A 23,479-nucleotide genomic window follows, 5' to 3' on the forward strand; every position below is an offset into this window, starting at 1 on the left:
AAGCCCACGATCCCGTATGCTTTTTTAACCACATTCTCAACCTGCATTACCACCTTCAACGATTTGTGAACAAAAAATCCCCAGATCTCTCTGTTCCTTCACCCCTTTTAGAGTTGTGCCCTCTCGTTTATATTGTCTCTCATCGTTCTAAATACTGAAATGTATAAATTCGCGTTTCTGTGTTAAATGTCATCTGCCACGTGTCTGCCCATGCCACCAGCCTGCCTATGTCCTCTTGAAATCTATTACTATCCTCATCACTGTTTACTACCCTTCCAAGTTTTGTGTCATCTGTAAATTTAGAAATTGTGCCCTGTACACCCAAGTCCAAGTCATCAAGAAAAGCAGTGGTCCCAACAATGACACAAATGGAACAGCACTGTACACCTCCCCCGATCCAAAAAACAATCGTTCACCAGTACCCTCTGTTTCCTGTTCCTTTCGCCACTTCTGCATCCATATTGCTACTGCCCCCTTCATTCCATGGGCCGGAATCATGATGATAAGCCTAGAGTGCGGCACTTTATCAAACGCCTTTTGAAAGTCCATATACACCACATAAACCACATTGCCCTAATCTACCCTATCTGTAACATCATCAAAAAACACCATCAGGTTTGCCTTTAAAAAATCCGGGCCGGCTTTCCCCAATCAATCCACCCTTGTCAAGTGACTATTAATTCTGTCCCGGATTATTCGTTGCTGGATTCATCTTTCCGCCCTTTTTTAAATGAAGGGTGTAACATTTGTAATTCTCCACTCCTCTGGCACCATCCCTGTATCTAAGGATGTTTGGATGATTATGGCCTGTACCTCTGCAATTTCCACCCACAGCAACCTAGGATGCATCCCATCCGGACCGAGTCACTTATCTACTTTAAGTACAGCCAACCTTTCTCAAACCTCCTCTTTATCAATTTTAGTTCCTCCAGTATCTCAACTATATCTTCCTTTACTGAGACTCTGGCAACATCTTTTTCCTTGGTAAATACACATGCAAAGTACTCATTTAGTACCTCAGCCATCCCCTCTGCCTCCATGAGTAGATCTCCTTTATGGTCCCTTATCGGCCCCATCCATCTTCTTACTCCCCTTTTACTGTTTACATGTTTACTGTTGGCCGCCAGTCTATTCTCATAATCTCTCTTTGCCCCTCTTATTTCCTTTATCGCTTCCCCTCTGAACTTTCCTTATTCTGCCTGGTTCTCACTTGTGTTAACCTGACATTTGTCATACGCCCTTTTTTCCATTTCATTTTACTCACAATCTCTTTTGTCATCCAGGGAGCTCTGACTTTACTTGCCCAACCTTTCACCTCATTGGAATGGACCAAGACTGTACCTGAAACATCTCTTCCGTAAAGGCTGCCCACTGTTCAATTACAGCTTTGCCTGCCAATCTTTGATTCCAATTTACCCGGGCCAGATCTGTTCTCACCTCATTTAAATTGGCCCTCCTCCAATTGAGTATTTTTACTTTAGAGTGGTCCGTTTCCTTTTCCATAGCTATTCTAAACCTTATGAGACTATGACCGCTGCTCCCTAAATGCTCCCCCAATGACACTTACCTGGAACCAAATCCAGCAATACCTTCTTCCTCATTGGGCCGGAAACGTTCTCAAGAAAGTTATCCTGAACACATTTCAAAAATTCCTCCACCTCTGTGACCCTTATATTATTTTTGTTATCCCGGTCTATGTTAGGATAGTTTAAATGCCCCGTTATCACTGTTCTATAGCTTTTGCACCTCTCTGTAATTTGAATTCAGATTTGCTCCTCTATGTCCTTTCCACTAGTTGGTGGTCTCAACAATACCCCCAGTAGTTTAATTACACCTCTTTTATTACTGAACTCTAACCAAATAGATTCAACTGAGACCAGTGAACAGACGATTGTGCAACTAACCCATCAAGGCAAACACGTTACAATATCACACAAGTGATACACAGAATACAATGAACAGCTGGGAATTGTGATTTAAGTCACAAGAAGAGTAACAATCAAACATGGTTTAGAGAATTACGACCTGGACAGGAGAATTGAGATTACTGTTGGTGATAATGTGGAAAACCCATAAAGCTTTTCTTGTCTCCCTGCTTTAACAGAGGAGTTCGCCCATTTCATATCAGTGTGTGGGAATCTGGGTTAAAATATCCAACAGCGGCAGATCTTTATGATGTGCTGCGCTTTTGTGGCCCTACATCACAAACAACAATACTGAACCAAAATTACTTACCGTGAACGCCAGTGACCCAAGACTGTGCAGGACACGGGAAACACAGAGCAAAACCAATACAGTTAAACATGGTTCACGGAGTTAAGAGCTGGACTTACTGGGAACACTAATGGCAGCGATGACGGGGTAGTAAATCCTTTGTACATCCCAGATTGCCCATAGCACCCGAAGAGATATTATTGTATCCCGAGACATGATTCCACTTTTGGTGAGAAAGAATAAATTTCTCGGTACTCGAGGTAATGCTCCCACTGAGACAACGAAATAAGGAATTCAAAGGAGAACTGTATTTATTTTAGAGTAAAAACCCCAGAGGGACGAACATGTTTCCCGGGGGTTGAAATTAATTACAGTCGTGAAACAAACAGATCATGTTTATCATTTCATTCCAACACTTCGATCATTACAAAAATCCATTGAAAGAGTGTGGATTATGTCTGGAGAAAACGTGAACCCCGCAGTCTGAGAGCAGGGACATGAAGTGAGAGCGGATTCATTTACAGAGTGCGGATTATGTCTGTAGAAAACGTGAACCCCGCAGTCTGAGAGCAGGGACATGAAGTGAGAGCGGATTCATTTGCAGAGTGTGGATTATGTCTGCAACATGAGACAATCCTGCAATTTCATAGATTTTGTCCCCTTTTCCTTTATAATTCGATATGTGAACTGTCTGATTGAACTAATCAGTTTTAACTGGATTTCTTATTGAAATGAATAAGAGCAGCTAGTTGCTAAGTAGTGCTGTATGAAGTTAAATATAGTGTTACAAAAACAACAGGCTGCTCTGCACGCACACAAACACACACACCTTCCATTCTCGTATATTATACACACTATTATAACTATAAATAAACTATAGATATATAGACAGGCATAGAGGCAAATAAACAGATATATAGCAGCACACTATGTCTCTATGTCTATCTATAGTTATAGTTATAGTAAAAATAGTTGTGGAAAAGGACAAGGAAAAATTAAATGTGAAAATACAAAACTGGAGGAGGGCAAATTTCACTGAGTTAAAAAGGGATCTCGCCCAGGTGGATTTGAATCAAAATAATGGAATGCAGATCAGTAATTGAAAAATGGGAGGAGCTGGTTCGGGTACAGAGTGGACACATTCCCACGAGGGTGAAAAGGAAGAGCATCCAAAGCGAGAACTTTTAAGAACATAAGAACATTAGAAATAGGAGCAGGAGTAGGCCATTCGGCCCCTCGAGCGTGCTCCACCATTCTATCAGATCATGGCTGATCTTCTACCTCAACACCATTTTCCTGCACTATCCCCATATCCCTTGATGCCTTTAATATCTAGAAATCTGTCGATCTCTGTTTTGAATGTACTCATTGACTGAGACTCCATAGCCCTCTGGGGTCGAGAATTCCAAAGTTTCACCACCCACTGAGTGAAGACATTTCTCCTCATCTCAGTCCTAAATGGCATACCCCGCATCCTGAGACTGTGACCCCTCGTTCTGGACCCCCCAGCCAGCGGCAACATCCTCCCTGCATCGACCCTGTCGGAATTTTGTATATTTCAATGCGCTCAACTCTCATTCTTCTATACTCTAGAGAATACAGGCCTCGTCTACTCAATCTCTCCTCATACGACAATCCCTCCATCCCAGGTATCAGTCTGGTGAACCGACGTTGCACTCCCTCTACGGCAAGTATTTCCTTTCTTAGGTAAGGAGAACAAAATTGTTCACAATACTCCAGGTTCGGTCTCACCAAGACCCTGTATATTTGCAGTAAGACATCTTTATTCTAGTACTCAAATTCTCTTGTAATAAAGGCCAACATACCATTTGCCTTCCTAATTGATCGCTGCAACTGCATGCTAACTTTCAGTGACTCATGTACTCGGACACCCAGGTCTCTTTGAACATCCTGTTTCCTGGATGACTAGAGAAATACAGATTAACATGAAAGAGAAAAAGGAGGCTTATGACAAATGTAAGGTTCATAATATAATCGGCAACCAGGCTGAATACAGGAAGTACAGAGGGGATCTAAAAAAAGGAATAAAAGGGGAAAAGAGAGGGTATGAGAATAGATTAGCGGTTAACATAACAGGGAATCCAAAAGTCTTTTATAAACATATAAATTGTAAAAGTGTATTCAGATCGATCATGGACAAAAAAGACGATCTTTTTGTTGTTGCAGGGGGCATGGCAGAGGTATTAAATGATTACTTCGCATCCGTCTTCACTGGAGAAGAGGATGCTGCTATTGTAGCAATAAAGGAGGAGGTCGCATTGATATTGGATAGGATACAAATAGATAAAGAGGAGATACTTAAACGATTGGCGGGACTCAAAGTAGAAAAATTACACGGTCCAGAAGGGATACACCCTCGGTTTCTGAGGGAGGTAAGGGTGGAAATTGCGGAGTATCTGGCCATAATCTTCCTGAGATATGTGGGTGGTACCAGAGGACTGGAGGATTTCAAATGTTGCACCCTTTTTCAAAAAAGGGGAGAGGGATAACCCCGGAAATAACAGGCCAGTCTGTTGTGCTTTCTATGATTTCAGTCAGCCCGAACGTCGATGGTTAGACTCAATAATCCGGGACAAAATTGGTACAGAGAGCGTTAAGTGAAGACTTGATAGAGGAGATCAAACTCCTGAAGGGTTTTGATAGAGTAAATAAGGAGAAATCGTTTCCAGTGGCAGAAGGATCGGTAAGCAGAGGACACAGATTGAAGGTGAGCAGCAAAAGAACCAGAGGCGAAATGAGGATACATTTTTTTATGCAGCGAGTTGCAATGATCTGGAATTCACTGCCTGAAAGAGCGGTGGAAGCAGATGCAATAAAAACTTTCAATAAGGAATGGGTAAATACTTGAAAGAGCAGAGGAATAGGACAGCTCTTTCAAAGAGCCCGCACAGGCAGGATCGGCCGAATGGCCTCCACCTATGCTGTACCTATGATGATGCTATGATACCATGACATTATAAAAAGGATATGGTGGCACTGGAAAAGGTGCCATTTTCTTGAATTGTTGCATGGTGAAGATACTTCCATCATGCTGTGATGCAGAGAGTGACGATTAAGGCGCGGTGATTATATATCCAAGTCAGGATGGTGAATGACATGGAGGGACCTTAGAGGTGATTCACCTTCTGCCCTTCTTCTTCTGGTGGTGGAGGCCGCGCGTTTGGGCGGTGCTGTTGAAGAAGCCTTGGCGAGTTGTTGGAGTGCATCCTGTAGATAGTTCACATTGTACGGATGGTGGAGGGTGAGGATATTTCTACTGTACAAACACTGCTCTATTTATAGTGTACAAACACTGCTATATTTATATTATATAAACACTGCTCAATTTATATTGTACAAACACGGTTCTATTTATCTTGTACAAACACTGCTCTATTTATATTGTACAAACACTGCTCTATTTATATTGTAGAAACACTGCTCTATTGATATTGTACAAACACTGCTCTATTGATATTGTACAAACACTGCTCTATTTATATTGTACAAACACTGCTCTATTTATATTATATAAAAACTGCTCTATTTATATTGTACAAACAGTGCTCTATTTATATTATATAAACACTGCTCCATTTATATTGTACAAACACTGCTCTATTTATATTGTACAAACACGGTTCTATTTATCTTGTACAAACACTGCTCAATTTATATTGTACAAACACGGTTCTATTTATCTTGTACAAACACTGCTCTATTTATATTGTACAAACACTGCTCTATTTATAGTGTACAAACACTGCTCTATTTATATTGTACAAACACGGTTCTATTTATCTTGTACAAACACTACTCTGTTTATATTTTACAAAATCTGCTGTATTTATGTTGTATAAAGACTGCACTATTTATGTTGTATAAACACTGCTCTTTTTATAATGTACAAACACTTCTCTGTTTACATTGAAAAAACACTTCTCTAATTATATTGTAAAAACGCTGGTCTAGTTATATTGCACAAACACTGCTTTATTTATATTGAACAAACACTGCTCAATTTATATTGTACAAACACTGCTTTATATTGTACAAACACTGCTCTATTTCTATTGTACAAATACGGCTCTATTTATATTCTACAAGCACCCCTCTGTTTACATTCTGCAAACATGTTGTGTTTTTATTCTATGTACACTGTTCTGTTCATATTGTATAAATACTGCTCTTTTTATTTTGTATGAACACTGCTCTTTTTGTATGTATAAATACGGCTCTATTTACATTGTCTGTACATCGCTTTATTTATATTGTATGAACACTGTTCTATTTATATTGTACAACACTGCTCTATTTATGTTGTAGAAACACTGATCTATTTATATTTCACAAACACTGCTCTATTTATATTGTACAAACACGGCTCTATTTATATTGTACAAACACTGCACTGTTTGGATTGTACAAATATTGCTCTATTTATGTTGTACAAACACTGCTCTATTTATATTGTGTAAACACTGCTCTATTTCTATCGTACAATCACTTCTCTATTTACATTGTACAAACATTGCTCTATTTATATTCGACAAACACTGCTCTATTTACATTGTATAAACACTCCTCTATTTATGTTGTACAAACACAGCTCGATTTGTATTGTGCAAACACGGTTCTATTTATATTGTATAAACTCTGCTCTATTCATATTGTATAAACACTGCTCTATTTATATTGTGTAAACACTGCTCTATTTATGTTGTATAAACACTGATCTATTTATATTTCACAAACACTGCTCTATTTATATTGTACGAACACGGCTCTATTTATATTGTACAAACACTGCACTGTTTGGATTGTACAAATATTGCTCTATTCATGTTGTACAAACACAGCTCGATTTGTATTGTGCAAACACGGTTCTATTTATATTGTATAAACTCTGCTCTATTTATATTGGACAAACACTGCTCTATTTATATTGTACAAACACGGTTCTATTAATCTTGTGCAAACATTCCTCTGTTTATATTTTACAAAAGTCTGCTCTATTTATGTTGTATAAACACTGCTCTATTTATATTGTGTGAACACTGCTCTATTCATATTGTACAAACACGGTTCTATTTATCTTGTACAAACACTCCTCTGTTTGTATTTTACAAACTCTGCTCCATTTATAATGTACAAACACTTCTCTATTTACATTGAAAAAACACTTCTCTATTTATATTGTAAAAACGCTGGTCTATTTATATTGCACAAACACTGCTCTATTAATATTGAACAAACACTGCACTATTTATATTGAACAAACACGGCTCTATTTATATTGTACAAGCACCCCTCCGTTTTCATTCTACAAACACTGTTCTGTTTTCATTCCATGTACACTGTTCTATTCATATTGTACAAACACTGCTCTCTTCAAATTGTATTAACATTGCACTTTTTATATTGTATAAACACTGCTCAATTTACATTGTCTGAACATCGCTCTATTTATATTGTATAAACACTGCTCAATTTATGTTGTATAAACACTGATCTATTTATATTGTAGAAACACGGCTCTATTTATATTGTGCAAACACTGCACTGTTTCGATTGTACAAATATTGCTCTATTCATATAGTATAAACGCTGCTCAATTTATATTTTACAAACACTCCTCTATTCATTTTGAACAAACACTGCTCTATTTATATTGTGTAAACAATGCTCTATTTATATCGTACAAACATTGGTCTATTTACATTGTACAAACACTGCTCTATTCATATTGTACAAACACTGCTCAATTCATATTGTACAAACACTGCTCTACTTATATTGTACAAAAACTTTTCTATTTATATTGAACAAGCACTGCCCTATTTATATTGGAAAACAATTTTCTATTTATGTTGTACAAACACTGATCTATTTATATTGTATCAACACTGCTCTATTTATATTCTATGAACAGGGACTGATTGGGAAAAGTCAGCATGGTTTTGTGAGAGGAAAATCATGTCTCACGAATTTGATTGAGTTTTTTGAATGGGTAACGAAGAAGATAGATGAGGGCTGTGCAGTGGACGTGGTCTACATGGACTTTAGCAAAGCCTTTTGACAAGGTACCGCATGGTAGGTTGTTACATAAGGTAAAATCTCACGGGATCCAGGGTGTGGTAGCCAAATAGACACAAAATTGGCTTGACGACAGAAGACAGAGGGTGGTTGTAGAGGTTTGTTTTTCAGACTGGAGGCAATTACCAGCGGTGTGCCTCAGGGATCGGTGCTGGGTCCGCTGTTATTTGGTATTTATATTAATGATTTGGATGAGAATTTGGGAGGAATGGTTTGCAGATGACACCAAGATTGGTGGCATTGTGGACAGTGAAGAAGGTTATCTAGCATTGCTACGGGATCTTGATAAATTTGGCCAGTGGGCCGATGAATGGCAGATGGAGTTTAATTTAGATAAATGTGAGGTGATGCATTTTGGTAGATCGAATCGGACCAGGACCTAATCCGTTAATGGTAAGGCGTTGGGGAGAGTTATTGAAAAAAGAGATCTGGGAGTACAGGTTCATAGCTCCTTGAAAGTGGAGTCACAGGTGGATGGGGTGGTGAAGAAGGCATTCAGCATGCTTGGTTTCATTGGTCAGAACATTGAATACAGGAGTTGGGATGTCTTGTTGAAGTTGTACAAGACATTCGTAAGGCCACACTTGGAATACTGTGTAAAGTTCTGGTCACCCTACTATGGAAAGGATATTATTAAACTAGAAAGAGTGCAGAAAAGATTTGCTATGTTGCTACCGGGACTTGATGGTTTCACTTATAGAGAGAGGTTAGAAATACTGGGACTTTATTCCCTGGAGAGCAGAAGGTTAAGTGGTGATCTTACAGAAGTCTATAAAATAATGAGGGGCATAGATAAGGTAGATGGACAAAATCTTTTCCCAAAGGTAGGGGAGTCTATAACGAGGGGGCATAGATTTAAGGTGAGAGGGAAGAGATACAAAAGGGTCCAGAGGGGCATTTTTTTCACTCAAAGGGTGATGAGTGTCTGGAACGAGCTGCCAGAGGCAGTAGTAGAGGCGGGTACAAATTTGTCTTTTAAAAAGCATTTGGACAGTTACATGGGTAAGATGGGTAAAGAGCGATATGGGCCAAGTGCAGGCAATTGGGTCTAGCTTAGTGGTATAAACTGGGCGACATGGATATGTTGGGCCGAAGGGCCTGTTTCCATGTTGTAAACTTCTTTGATTCTTCTGTGACTGCTCTGTTTATATTGGACAATCACTGCTCTATTTATTTTGTGTCAACACTGCTCTATTGATATTGTACCAACACTGGTCTATTTAAATTGTAAAAACACCACTCTATTGATGTTGTACAAAAACAGCTCAATTTCTGTTGTACAAACACAGCTCTATTTACATTGTACAAACACTCCTCAGTTTATATTTTACAAACACTGCTCAATTTATATTGTACAAACATTGGTCAATTTATATTGTACAAACACTGCTCAATTTATATTGTACAAACATTGGTCAATTTATAATGTACAAACAGTGCTCTATTTATATGGTACAAATACTGCTCAAATCATATTATACAAACAATGATCTACTTATATTGTTCAAAAACTCCTCTATTTATATTGAACAAACACTGCCCTTTTTATATTGTATAAACACTGGTCTATTTATCAGAACATAAGAACATAAGAAATAGGAGCAGGAGAAGGCCAATCGGCCCCTCGAGCCTGCTCCAACATTCAATAAGATCATGGCTGATCTGATCCTAACCTCAAATCTAAATTCATGTCCAATGTCCTGCCCGCTCCCCGTAACCCCTAATTCCCTTTACTTCTCGGAAACTGTCGATTTCTGTTTTAAATTTATTTCATGATGTAGCTTCCACAGCTTCCTGGGGCAGCAAATTCCACAGACTCACTAACCTCTGAGTGAAGAAGTTTCTCCAATGAGAGGAGTCCCAATCTACTCAACCTATCCTCATACGTTCGCCTCCCATCCCCGAGATTAACCGAGTGAACCTTCTTTGTACTGCCTCGAGAGCAAGTATGTATTTTCTTAAGTATGGACACCAAAACTGTATGCAGTATTCCAGGTGCGGTCTCACCAATACCTTATATAACTGCAGCAATACCTCCTTGTTTTTATATTCTATCCCCCGAGCAATAAAAGCCAACATTCCGTTGGCCTTCTTGATCACCTGTTGCACCTGCATACTAACTTTTTGATTTTCTTGCACTCGGACCCCCAGATCCCTTTGTACTGCAGTACTTTCCAGTTTCTCGCCATTAAGATAATAACTTGCTCTCTGATTTTTCCTGCCAAAGTGCATAACCTCACATTTTCCAATATTGTATTGCATCTGCCAAATCTCCGCCCACTCACCCAGCCTGTCTATATCGCCCTGTAGTTTTTAATGTCCTCCTCACTTTTCACTTTCCCTCCCATCTTTGTATCATCTGCAAACTGTGTTACACTCTGTGCCCTCCTCGAAATCGTTAATATAGATTGTAAAGAGTTGGGGACCCAGCACCGACCCCTGTGGAACACCACTTCTGGTTGCCAGTCCGAGAATGAACCATTTATCCCAACTCTCTGCTTCCTGTTAGATAACCAATCCTCCACCCATGCTAGAATATTACCCCCAATCCAGTGATTCTTTATCTTGAGCAATAATATTTTATGTGGCACCTTGTCGAATGCCTTCTGGAAGTCTAAATACACTACGTCCACTGGTTCCCCTTTATCCACTCTGTACGTTATGTCCTCAAAGAACTCAAGCAAATTTGTCAGACATGACTTCCCCTTCGTAAAGCCATGCTGACTTTTCCCTATTTAATTACGTTTATCCAAATGTTCTGCTACTGTCTCCTTAATAATAGCCTCCAAAATTTTACCCACCACAGATGTTAGGCGAACTGGTCTATAATTTCCAGCCTTCTGCCTACTACCCTTTTGAAATAAGAGTGTCATATTAGCAGTTTTCCCATCTGCCGGGAGCTTTGCCGAGTCCAGAGAGTTTTGGAAAATTATTACCAAAGCATCCACAATCCGAACTGTCACTTCCCTCAAGACCCTCGGATGTTAGCCATCAGGTCCAGGGGATTTATCCGCCTTGAGTCCCATTAATTTACTGAGTACCAATTCCTTAGTGATTTTAATCGTATTTAGCTCCTCCCCCCCTCGAACCCCCTGTTTGTCCAGTGTTGGGATATTCTTAGTTTCCTCTACCGTAAAGACTGAAACAAAATATTTGTTCAGCATTTTTGCCATCTCCATGTTTCCCGCCATTAATTTCCCGGTCTCATCCTCTAAGGTACCTATGTTTACCTTAGCCACCCTTTTTCTTTTTATATAACTGCAATAACTCTTGCTATCTGTTTTTATATTTTTTGCAAATTTATTTTCATAATCTATCTTCCCTTTCTTATCAATCCTTAAGATAATTTTTGCTCTCTTTTGAAGACTTCCCAATATTCTATCCTCCCGTTAAGTTTGGCTGCCTTATATGTCCTTGTTTTTAGTCGGATACTATCCTTAATTTCGTTACTTAGCCAAGGATGGCTGTCATTTCTTTTACACCCTTTTTTCCTCAGTGGAATATATATTTTTTGAAAGTTGTAAAATAACTCCTTGAATGAACACCACTGCTCATGTACCGCCTTACCCTTTAATCTATTTTCCCAGTCCACTTTAATCAATTCCGCTCCCATACCATCATAGTCTCCTTTATTCAAGCTCAGTACGCTTGTTTGAGAAACAACCTTCTCACACTCCAATTGGACATGGAATGTAACCATGTTGTGGTCACTCATCCCAAGGTGATCCTTAACTGGGACATCGTGTACAAACGTTGCTCGATTTGTATTGTATAAATACTGCTCGATTTATATTGTACAATCACTGCTCTATTTATATTGTACAAACAATGCTCTATTTCTATTGTAAAAACACTGCTCTATTTATTTTGAACAAACACTGCCCTATTTATATTGTACAAACACTCCTCTATTTATTGTCAATCAGGACCCCCAGATCTATTTCATTTTCCATGCAAATTATTTTCTTTCCATTTAAGTAATAATCCATTCCTGGATTTTTATTCCCATGTGAAGCACTTTTCATTTCTCTACATTGATTGTCTGTCTGCCCAATTGCGAAGTATTGAAATCCTCGTGTAGATTTTCCTCATCAGCTTTGCAGTCGACCACATTCATCAGCTTTCAGCTTTGTATCGTCTATCAATGTAGTCATTGTGCTGTGACTCCGAGCTCCACATCATTTATAAAGATATTAAACAAAAGATCCAAAGCAGACCCCCCGTGGGACCCCACTGGTAACATTCTCCTGGACCAATGACAATCCCTGTACCACTGGGTTCTGTCGGTCATCCTATTCGAATGTCCTGTGAACTATTTCCACTGATTCCCACTATCCTCCTTTTCACTCCCAGCCTTTCCAGAGGAATTGTATAAAAGGCTTTACTGAACTCCAAGTACATCTCATCCACTTCCTCACCCATATCAAGCTCCTTTGTCACAAACTATTCAAAACCTACTTCTAAAACTCCTCTAGCATCAGCTGTGGCTCAATTGGAGTCCTCTCGCCTCCGAGTCAGAAAGTCGTGGGTTTAAGCCCCATTCCAGATTCTTGAGCACATAATCAAGGCTGACACTCCAGTGCGGTATTGAGAGAGTGCTGCACTGTCGGGATGTGCCCTCTTTCGGATGAAACGTAAAACAGAGGCCCCATTCGCCCTCTCAGGTGGATGTAAGCGGTCTCATGTCATCATTCGAAGAAGAGCAGGGGAGTTCCCCCCGCTGTTCTGGCCAATATTTACAATGAAAACAACAAATTATCTGGTCAATATCGCACTGCTTAGTGTGGGACCTTGCTGTGCACAAATTGGTTGCCGTGTTGCCTCGTTATAACAGTTAAGATATTAAACTTCTAAAAGTACTTCCCTGGGTGTTAATCAATTTGGGACGTCCTGAGACAAGTGTGGATTGATTAAGGAAAGCAAGCACGGATTTCTTAAAGGCAAATCGTGTTTAACTAACTTGATTGAGTTTTTTGATGAGACAACAGAGAGGGTCGATGAGGGCAATGCGGTTGATGTTGAGTTTCTGGACTTTCATAAAGTGCCGCATAATCGGCTTGTCAGCAAATTGAATCCCACAGAAGAAAAGGGGCAGTGGCAGCATGGATACAAAATTGGCTAAGTGACAGAAACAGTGAGTAGTGGTGAACGGTTGTTTTTCGGACTGGAGGGAGGTGCACAGTGGGGTTCCCCAGGGGTCGGTATTAGGACCACTACTTTTCTTGATATATATTAAGTACTAGGACTTGGGTGTACAGGGCACAATTTCAAAATTTGCAGAGGACACAATACTTGGAAGTGCAGTGAATAGTGAGGAGCATAGTGATAGACTTCAAGAGGATATTGACAGGCTGGTGGAATGGGCGGACACGTGGCGGTATTTGCTGATTACTATGAAACATGTGATTGTGCAAAGTGTTCATTTTTTGCATCATTTTGTTTTCGGTGTAGAGCACAAACCTTCGGAAGAAGAAACTCACCTCAGCGAAAATTAAGCAGGATGATATGAAGAATGCGTGGGCTGAGTGAAAAGACCGGATTAATTTGGGAATGTAATCTCCTGCAGCGTTGGACATGGGAAATCTAGGCCAGTTGTGGTGTTCAGGTGAAGCAGTGATAATCAGACCAGGGGAGGCAGAAGTTGTTCAGTTCCCATTTTAAAGTTATATATCCTGTCGTTTTGATGTACAGCACTGCGATTTTAACTTGATCTCTGGTGGCGTTGCACCGCGGGGCATTAAGGCCAAATACCAAAGTTTACTGCAGTTTGAGAAGCAGAGACGGAAAGTTTGTTGGAGCATTGGGATGAAAGCTGGTGCGCGAAAGCGCCACCACTGGCTGAAGGGTGCAGTTAAACCGTGACAACTTCAGGTCGCCCTTTAATTGTAAAAGGGACAGAAGCATTTATAATCCAGAATCGGTGACACTGAAGTCTGACAAAAGTATAACAAAACAAAACAAGGTTTTATAGATAGGATGTGGATACATTTGAGTAAAAAATGTATATTTGCATTTTCAAAAGGCATTCCATAAGATGCCACATGAAAGGTTGTTCCATAAGTTAAGGGCTCATCGGGTTGGGAGTAACTTATTAGCAGGGATAGAGGATTGGTTAACGAACAGAAAGCAGAGATTAGGGATAATTTTCACGCTTGCACGCTGTAACTAGTGGGGTACCGCAAGGATCGGTACTTGGGTCTCAGCTATTTACAATCGATACGAATGGCTTTGTCGAAGGGACCGAGTGCAATGTATCCAAGTTTGCTGACGATACAATGCTAGGTGGGAACGTTAGATGTGAGGATGACAAAAAGAGTCTCCAAAGGGATACAGACAGGTTGTGAGAGTGGGCAAGAAGGTGGCAGATGGAGTATAGTTTGGGGAAATGTGAAGTTATTCACTTTAGTCGGAAGAATCGAAAAAGGCAATGTTTTTCAAATGGTGAGAAACGATGAAATGTTGGTGTTCAGAGCGATTTGGGTGTCCTGGTGCAAGAAACACAAAAGGTTAGCATGCAGGTACGGCAAGCAATTAGGAAGGCAAATAGCATTTTAGCCTTTAATGTAAGGGTGTTGGAATGTAAGAGTAACGAAGTCTTACTCCAATTGTACAGGGCTTTGGTGAGAGCTCACCTGGGGTACTGCGTACAGTTTTGGCCTCTTTATCCAAGGAAGGATATACTTGCCATAGAGGTGTTGGAACGAAGGTTCACTAGATTAATTCTGGGATGAGAGCATTGTCCGATGAGGAGAGATTGAGTAGAATGGGCCGATACTCTCTGGAGTTTAGAAGAATGAGAGGCGATTTATTAGAGTCTGTGGGGGCTTGACAGAGGAGAGGCTGGGAGCTTGTTTCCCTTGGCTGGAGAGTCCAGAACTAGGGGGCATAGTCTCAGGATGAGGTTTCGGCCATTTAAGATTCAGGTGAGTGTTGTGAATCTTTGGAATTCTCTACCCCAGAGCGCTGTGGATGCTGAGTCATTGAGTATATTCAAGGCTGAGAGAGATAAATTTTTGGACTCTCGTGGAATCAAGTGAAATGGGGATGGGGCGGGAAAGTGGAGTTGAGGTTGAAGATCAGCCATGATCCGATTGAATTGCGGAGCAGGTTCGAGGGGCCGTATGGCCTCCTCCTGCTCCTATTTCTTATGTTACTCCTTGATCCCGAATGACATTACAGCTGAGGAGTCAAGAACACGTTTGGCCTCCAAGGATATTGATGTTAGAGAGTCGCATTTCTAAACTAATGCAATTCTATCCTAACTTTAATATAATATACTACACGATCGTCCATGGAATCAATGTCAAGTGTATTCTAAAAGTAAAGTGAGATTGGAGGGCGGAATATAATTCCACCAACGTATGTGAACACAATTCTGTACGGTAGCATAGTGGTTATGTTACTGGACTGGTCATCAAGAGACCTGGACGAAAATCCAGAGTCATGAGTTCAAATCCCGCCACAGCAGCTGGGGAATTTAAATTCAATTAATTAAATAAAAATCTGGAATTAAAATACTAGTATCAGTCATGATGGCCATGAAACTACCGGATTGTCGTAAAAACCCATCTGGTTCACCAATGTCCTTTGGGGAAGGAAACCTGCCGTCCTTTCCCGGTCTGGCCTATATGTGACTCCAGACCCACAGCAATGTGGTTGATTCTTAATTGCCCTCTGAAATGTCCGAGCAAGCCACTCAGTTGTAAAATCTCGCTACGAAAAGTCATAATAAGAATCAAACCGGACGGACCACCCGGCATCGGACCACCGAGGCACCGGACACGACAATGGCAAAACACCAAGCCCAGTCGACCCTGCAAGGTCCTCCTGACGAACATCTGGGGACTTGTGCCAAAATTGGGAGAGCTGTCCCACAGACCAGTCAAGCAACAGCCTGACACAGCCATACTCACAGAATCATACCTTTCAGCCAACGTCCCAGACACTTCCAGCACCATCCCTGAGTATGTCCTGTCCCACCGTCAGGACAGACCCACCAGAGGTGGCGGTACAGTGATAAACAGTCAGGAGGGAGTGGCCCTGGGAGTGCTCAACATTGTCTCTGGACCTCATGAAATCTCATGGCATCAGGTCAAATATGGGCAATGATACCTCCTGCTGATTACCACCTGCCATCCTCCCTCAGCTGATGAATCAGTCCTCCTCCATGTTCAACACCACTTGGAGGAAGCACTGAGGGTAGCAAGGGCACAGAATGTACTCTGGGTGTTGGACTTCAATGTCCATCACCAAGAGTGGCTCGGCAGCACCACGACTGACCGAGCTGGCCGAGTCCTGAAGGACATAGCTGCTGGACTGTGCCTGCGGCAGGTGGTGAGCGAACCAACACGAGGGAAAAACTTACTTGACCTCGTCCTCGCCAATCTACCTGTCGCAAATGCATCTGTCCAGGACAGTATTGGTAGGAGTGAACACCGCACAGTCCTCGTGGAGATGAAGTCCCGTCTTCGCACTGAGGACACCATCCGACGTGTTGTGTGGCACTACCACCGTGCTAAATGGGATAGATTCAGAACAGATCTGGCAGCTCAAAATTGGGCATCCATGAGGCGCTGTGAGCCATCAGCTGCAGCAGAATTGTATTCCAGCACAAACTGTAACCTCATGGACCGGCATATTCCTCACTCTACCATTACCAACAAGCCAGGGGATCAACCCTGGTTCAATGAGGAGTGCAGAAGAGCATGCCAGGAGCAGCACCAGGCGTACCTAAAAATGAGGTGCCAAGCTGGTGAAGCTACAACTCAGGACTACATGCATGCTAAACAGCGGAAGCAACATGCTATCGACAGAGCGAAGCGATTCCACAACCAACGGATCAGATCAAAGCTCTGCAGTCCTGCCACATCCAGTCGTGAATGGTGGTGGACAATTGAACAACTAACGGGAGGAGGAGGCTCTGTAAACATCCCCATCCTCAATGATGGTGGAGTCCAGCACGTGAGTGCAAAAGACAAGGCTGAAGCGTTTGCAACCATCTTCAGCCAGAAGTGCCGAGTGGATGATCCATCTCGGCCTCCTCCCGATATCCCCACCACCACGGAAGCCAGTCTTCGGCCAATTCGATTCACTCCACGTGATATCAAGAAACGGCTGAGTGCACTGTATACAGCAAAGGCTATGGGCTCCGAAAACATCCCAGCTGTAGTGCTGAAGACTTGTGCTCCAGAACTAGCTGCACCTCTAGCCAGGCTGTTCCAGTACAGTTACAACACTGGCATCTACCCGACAATGTGGAAAATTGCCCTGGTATGTCCTGTCCACAAAAAGCAGGACAAATCCAATCCGGCCAATTGCCGCCCCGTCAGTCTACTCTCAATCATCAGCAAAGTGATGCAAGGTGTCGTCGACAGTGCTGTCAAGCGGCATTTACTCACCAATAACCTGCTCACCGAAGCTCAGTTTGGGTTCCGCCAGGTCCACTCGGCTCCAGACCTCATTACAGCCTTGGTCCAAACATGGACAAAAGAGCTGAATTCCAGAGGTGAGGTGAGAGTGACTGCCGTTGACATCAAGGCAGCATTTGACCGAGTGTGGCACCAAGGAGCCCGAGTAAAATTGAAGTCAATGGAAATCATGGGGAAAATTCTCCAGTGGCTGGAGTCATACCTAGCACAAAGGAAGATGGTAGTGGTTGATGGAGGCCAATCATCTCAGCCCAAGGACATTGCTGCAGGAGTTCCTCAGTGCAGTGTCCTTGGCCCAACCATCTTCAGCTGCTTCATCAGTGACCTTCCCTCCATCATGATGTCTGAAATGGGGATGTTCGCTGATGACTGCACAGTGTTCAATTCCATTCGCAACCCCTCAAATAATGAAGCAGTCCGAGCCCGCATGCAGCAAGACCTGGACAACATCCAGGCTTGGGCTCATAAGTGGCAAGTAACATTCGCGCCAGATAAGTGCCAGGAAATGGCCATCTCCAACAAGAGCGAGTCTAACCACCTCCCATTGACATTCAACGGCATCGCCGAATCCCCCAGCATCAACATCCTGGGGGTCACCATTGACCAGAAACTTAACTGGACCAGCCATATAAATACTGTGGCCAGGAGAGCAGGTCAGAGGCTGGGTATTCTGCGGCGAGTGACTCACCTCCTGACACCCCAAAGCTGGGTCAAAATCCTGGAACTCGCTTCCTAACAGCACTGTGGGAGAACCGTCACCACACGGACTGCAGCGGTTCAAGAAGGCGGCTCACCACCACCTTCTCAAGGGCAGTTCGGGATGGGCAATAAATGCTGGCCTCGCAAGCGACGCCCACATCCTGTGAACGAATGAAAAAAAAAACATTTTAAATTAATAGATTCTGCCCTTGTTATGATGCAATACTTTGATATTTTATTATTGACGATTAAATAGCAAAACGTGCAGCGATTTGAGAAGCAACAACGTGGAACTGTTTGGAGCATAAGAATTTTCTCTGCAGCATCGACTGATCACCTGGGTGATGGAAACCTGAGGCGGTACAGCGCCAATACTGGCCAGACGGTGTACTTACAAGTGACTCATGACAGAAGGAGCTTCCTTGAAAACTTGCATTCTTCAAGGGAACATGATAACAGAACAGTGTGGCAAAGAAGTGACAACGGGAAGGTATGATTTAATTAGGAAGTGCACACAGATGAAAGGCTTTTAATAAAAACCTAGATGTCAAAAGACAGGGGTTTGCGATTTAAAAGCAGAACTGCCATAGGTAGCAGAATAATGAAGCAGACTTGATGGGTGAACTGAAGTACCCTTTCTCCTCTTATTGCAATCTTCTACAAATGTAACCATTAACTCCTGCAGTGTCCCTCAGCAGAAGCCATCACTGATCGGCAAATGTAACCATTGCACTGTGTTGCCTTCACCGATAGGGGCAGCATTGCTCCCTTAATTGAATTAATGGCATCCACACAGTGCAACAAACACGGATCCCAGCAGTCAGTAAATGTTCACGGGGATGGTTCCTGCAAACGAGACATCGGGATCTTTCTCTGTGGCATTTTATGGACACAATTCGTTTAGGTGGAGCGCATTCAACATGAGAACAAATAAAACACAAGCAGATGTTCTATTTTCCAATGGGAAGGTTTTATATTGTTCTTGTTTTATTAACATTTTCATAATGTTGGGAAACGTTTTACTGCAATACCTGTGCAACTGTTCATTTTATAACAAGTTGCTTGTCTAAAGTATTACATATAGCAAACAGCTTTAAACTAACACTGGATTAATATGTGTTTCAGGGAATACTTTACAAATTCTGTTTGGATTTCAGACAACAGGTGGACAGTTTTCATTTCTTCTCGTCATTGACATTAATTTAAGGATTACAATATAAGTATATTTCACCATTGCCTTCAACTCCTCCCTGAATTTAGTCTGAGTGACAGCATAAATACATGTGTTTGTGCAAGAACACAAAAGTTGAAGCATGAATCCAAATTCTTGCAGAATATCCGCCGTGCCAATGGATGCATTGTTATGCATCATAATAATACGCAAGTACATGGAATTCACCAAAAATATCACCCATAACAGGATAAAATTCCCCGATATAACAAACAGTAAAATGATGGATTTCCTTCTCTTCTCCATCTCTGGGTCACTGGGAATCTCCCCACTGCTGTAGTCCCGGAGTCTCCTGCGGGCTCTGTTCGACACTAAGATGTGTCTGACGGTTAAAGCATTGAGCAGCAGAATTAGAACAAATGGAACAAATGGGGTAACAATAAAATGAAGAGATTCAAATGCTCCCCATACCCGTGAAAGCAGAGTACTGTCTGTTAGATAACAAAAAAAGGGAACGTTAAAGAGTAAATATTCGCTTGTATACATAAAGTACCAGAAAGTGTTCTTCACACAGAGCAGCACACTCACTGTTCCCAGAACCACAGCCGCCGTTTTCTCGGTGCAATATTTTGTTTTTAGCTTCTGGCAACAAATGGCCACAAATCGATCAAAGGTGAAAGTGACTGTGAACCAGACAGAACAGTCTGTAGCTGCGTAAAGCAGGACGGCGTGGATATTACACACTTTAAAGTCCAACACGAAAAGGAATTGTGCCCCGTGAGTAATGGGAATCTGTCTTAGTATCACATCAAAGATAACGACCAGTAGATCGGCCGCTGCCATGGACACCAGGTAACGGGTGACACATTTGGAAAGACCGCACCTTCCTCGAGACAGGATCACAATCGTCACTGAGTTCACTGTAAGGAATGTTAAAAATACGAAATGATACTTCAGGCTCCAACAGAAGGGGAGTTCGTTTTATGAAATTAGAAGCATCCGGTTGCAGAGTCTAATTATTTCTGCTCGAGTCAGGGTTTACAGTAAAAGCAGTAACAAGTTGTGAAATGAATAACTGAACATGATAAAACTAAATATGATCAATAACACGACGTACATCAAACAATAACAAAGAATAGTCTTGTGATGGGATATTTCCGGGGGATCTTGTAATTAAAAGCATCTGGTTTTAGCTGGAAGCCAAAATTACTCGCAGTTCCCAGGTTCAGACCGCAGCCTTTGCTGAATTGGCCTTTCACTCGTGCTATGGGTTCGGAAGGGGATGTTCCTTCTGCTCCTAATTACAAAGCGATATTGATAGATTCGGTGAATGGGCAAAACTGTGGCAAATGCAGACAAACTTTGGATCAAAAAATGAGCGAACAGTCCTTTCCAATTGGATCAAAATAGGATAGAACAGGGCTCTTTCCAATTGGTACAAAGTTAAAAACAGTGGATGTCCAAAAGGACTTCGGGGTTCAGAGATCATTGAAGTTTCATGAACAGGTGCTGAAAATAATCAAAATGACGAATGGAATGCTGGCCTTTCGATCAATATAAATATCAATATAAATAGAGCAGTGTTTGTACAATATAAATAGACCAATGTTTGTACAATATAAATAGAGCAAGGTTCATACAATATAAACAGAGCAGTGTTTGTACAATATAAATAGACCAATGTTTGTACAATATAAATAGAGCAAGGTTTATACAATATAAATAGAGCAGTGTTTGTACAATGTGAACAGAGCACTGTTTGTAAAATATAAATTGAGCAGCGTTCATACAATATGAATAGAGCAGTGTTTGTACAATATCAATTGAGCAATATTTGTACAATCGAAACAGTGCAGTGTTTGTACAACATAAATAGAGCCGTGTTTGTACAATATAAATAGAGCAGAGATTGTACAATATAAATAGAGCAATGTTTGTCCAATATAAATAGATCAGTGTTTATACAACATAAATAGAGCAGAGATTGTACAATATAAATAGAGCAGTGTTTGTCCAATATAAATAGATCAGTGTTGAAACAACATAAATAGAGCAGTGTTTATACAATATAAATAGAGCAGTGTTTGTACAATATAAATAGAGCAGTGCTTGTACAATATAAATAGAGCAGTGTTTGCACAATATAAACAGAGCAGTGTTTGTACAATATAAATTGTGCAATGTTTGTAAAATAATAAGTCGAGCATTGTTTGTTCAATATCGTTTGTTCCAACAACGTTCACCTGAGGAAGGATGAAGCCTCCGAAAGCTTGTGAATTTAAAATAAAATTGCTGGACTATAACTTGGTGTCGTAAAATTGTTTACAATATAAAAAGAGCAGTGTTTGTGCAATATAACTAGACCAGCGTTTTTAAAATATAATTAGAGAAGTGTTTTTTCAAAGTTAATGGAGAAGTGTTTGTACATTATAAAAAGAGCAGTGTTCATACAATATGAATAGAGCAGTGTTTGTACAATATAAATAAAGCAGTGTATATGCCATATAAATATCGCAGTGTTTATAGAATATAAATAGTGTGTTTGCACAACATAAATAGAGCAGTGTTTATACAATATAAATAGAGCAGTGTTTATACAATATAAATAGAGCAGTGTTTATACAATATAAATTGAGCAGTGTTTGCACAACATAAATACAGCAGTGTTTATACAACATAAATAGAGCAGTGTTTATACAATATAAATAGAGCAGTGTTTATACAATATAAATAGAGCAGTGTTTGTACAGCAGAAACATCCACTCCCTCCACCATCCGTACAATGTGGACTATCTACAGGATGCACTCCAACAACTCGCCAAGGCTTCTTCAACAGCACCGAACAAACTTGCGGCTTCCATCATCAGAAGGAGAAGGGCAGAAGGTGCATCACATCAAAGTTCCCTCCATGTCATACACCATCCTGACTTGGATATATAATCACTGTGCCTTAATCGTCACTCTCTATATCACAGCATGATGGAAGTATTTTCACCGTGCAGCAATTCAAGAAAAAGGCATCTTTTCCAGTGCCTCCATATCCTTTTTATAATATCATGGTATCATAGCATCATAGTAGGCCATTCGTTCGTCGTGCCTGTGCGGGCTCTTTGAAAAAGTTATCCAATGAGTCCTATTCCTCTGCTCTTTCCCCATTGCCTTTTAATTTTTCTTTGAAAGATTTAACCAATTCCATTTTGAAAGTTTTTAGTGTATCTGCTTCCACCGTTCTTTCAGACAGTGAATTCCAGATCATTGCAACTCGCCGCTTAAAAAAAATATTTGCTCATTTCGCCTCTGGTTCCTTTGCTGATCACCTTATTTACTCTATCAAAACCCTTCAAGAGTTTGAACACCTCTATCAAGTCTTCACTTCACGCTCCCTGCACCAATTTTATCCCGGATTATTGAGTCTAACAGTTCGCAAAATCGACGTTCGGGCTGACTGAATTCATAGAAAGCACCAGAGATTGGCCTGTAATTTCCGGGTTTATCCCAAACCCCTTTTTTGAACAAGGGTGTAACATTTGCAATCCTCTAGTCCTCTGGCACCACCCCCGTATATCAGGAAGATTATGGCCAGATCCTCCGCAATTTCCACCCTTACTTCCCTCAGAAACCGAGGGTGCATCCCATCTGGACCGGGTAATTTTTCTACCTTGAGTCCCGCCAATCCTTTAAGTATATCCTCTTTATCTATTTGTATCCTATCCAATATCACTGCGACCTCCTCCTTTATTACCACAATAGCAGCATCCTCTTCTCTCGTGAAGACGGATGCTAAGTAATAATTTAATACCTCAGCCATGCCCCCTGCAACAACAAAAAGATCGTCTTTTTTGTCCCTGATCGATCTGACTACACTTTTACT

This window comes from Heptranchias perlo, unplaced genomic scaffold, assembly GCF_035084215.1.
Source record: "Heptranchias perlo isolate sHepPer1 unplaced genomic scaffold, sHepPer1.hap1 HAP1_SCAFFOLD_74, whole genome shotgun sequence".
NCBI lineage: Eukaryota > Metazoa > Chordata > Chondrichthyes > Hexanchiformes > Hexanchidae > Heptranchias > Heptranchias perlo.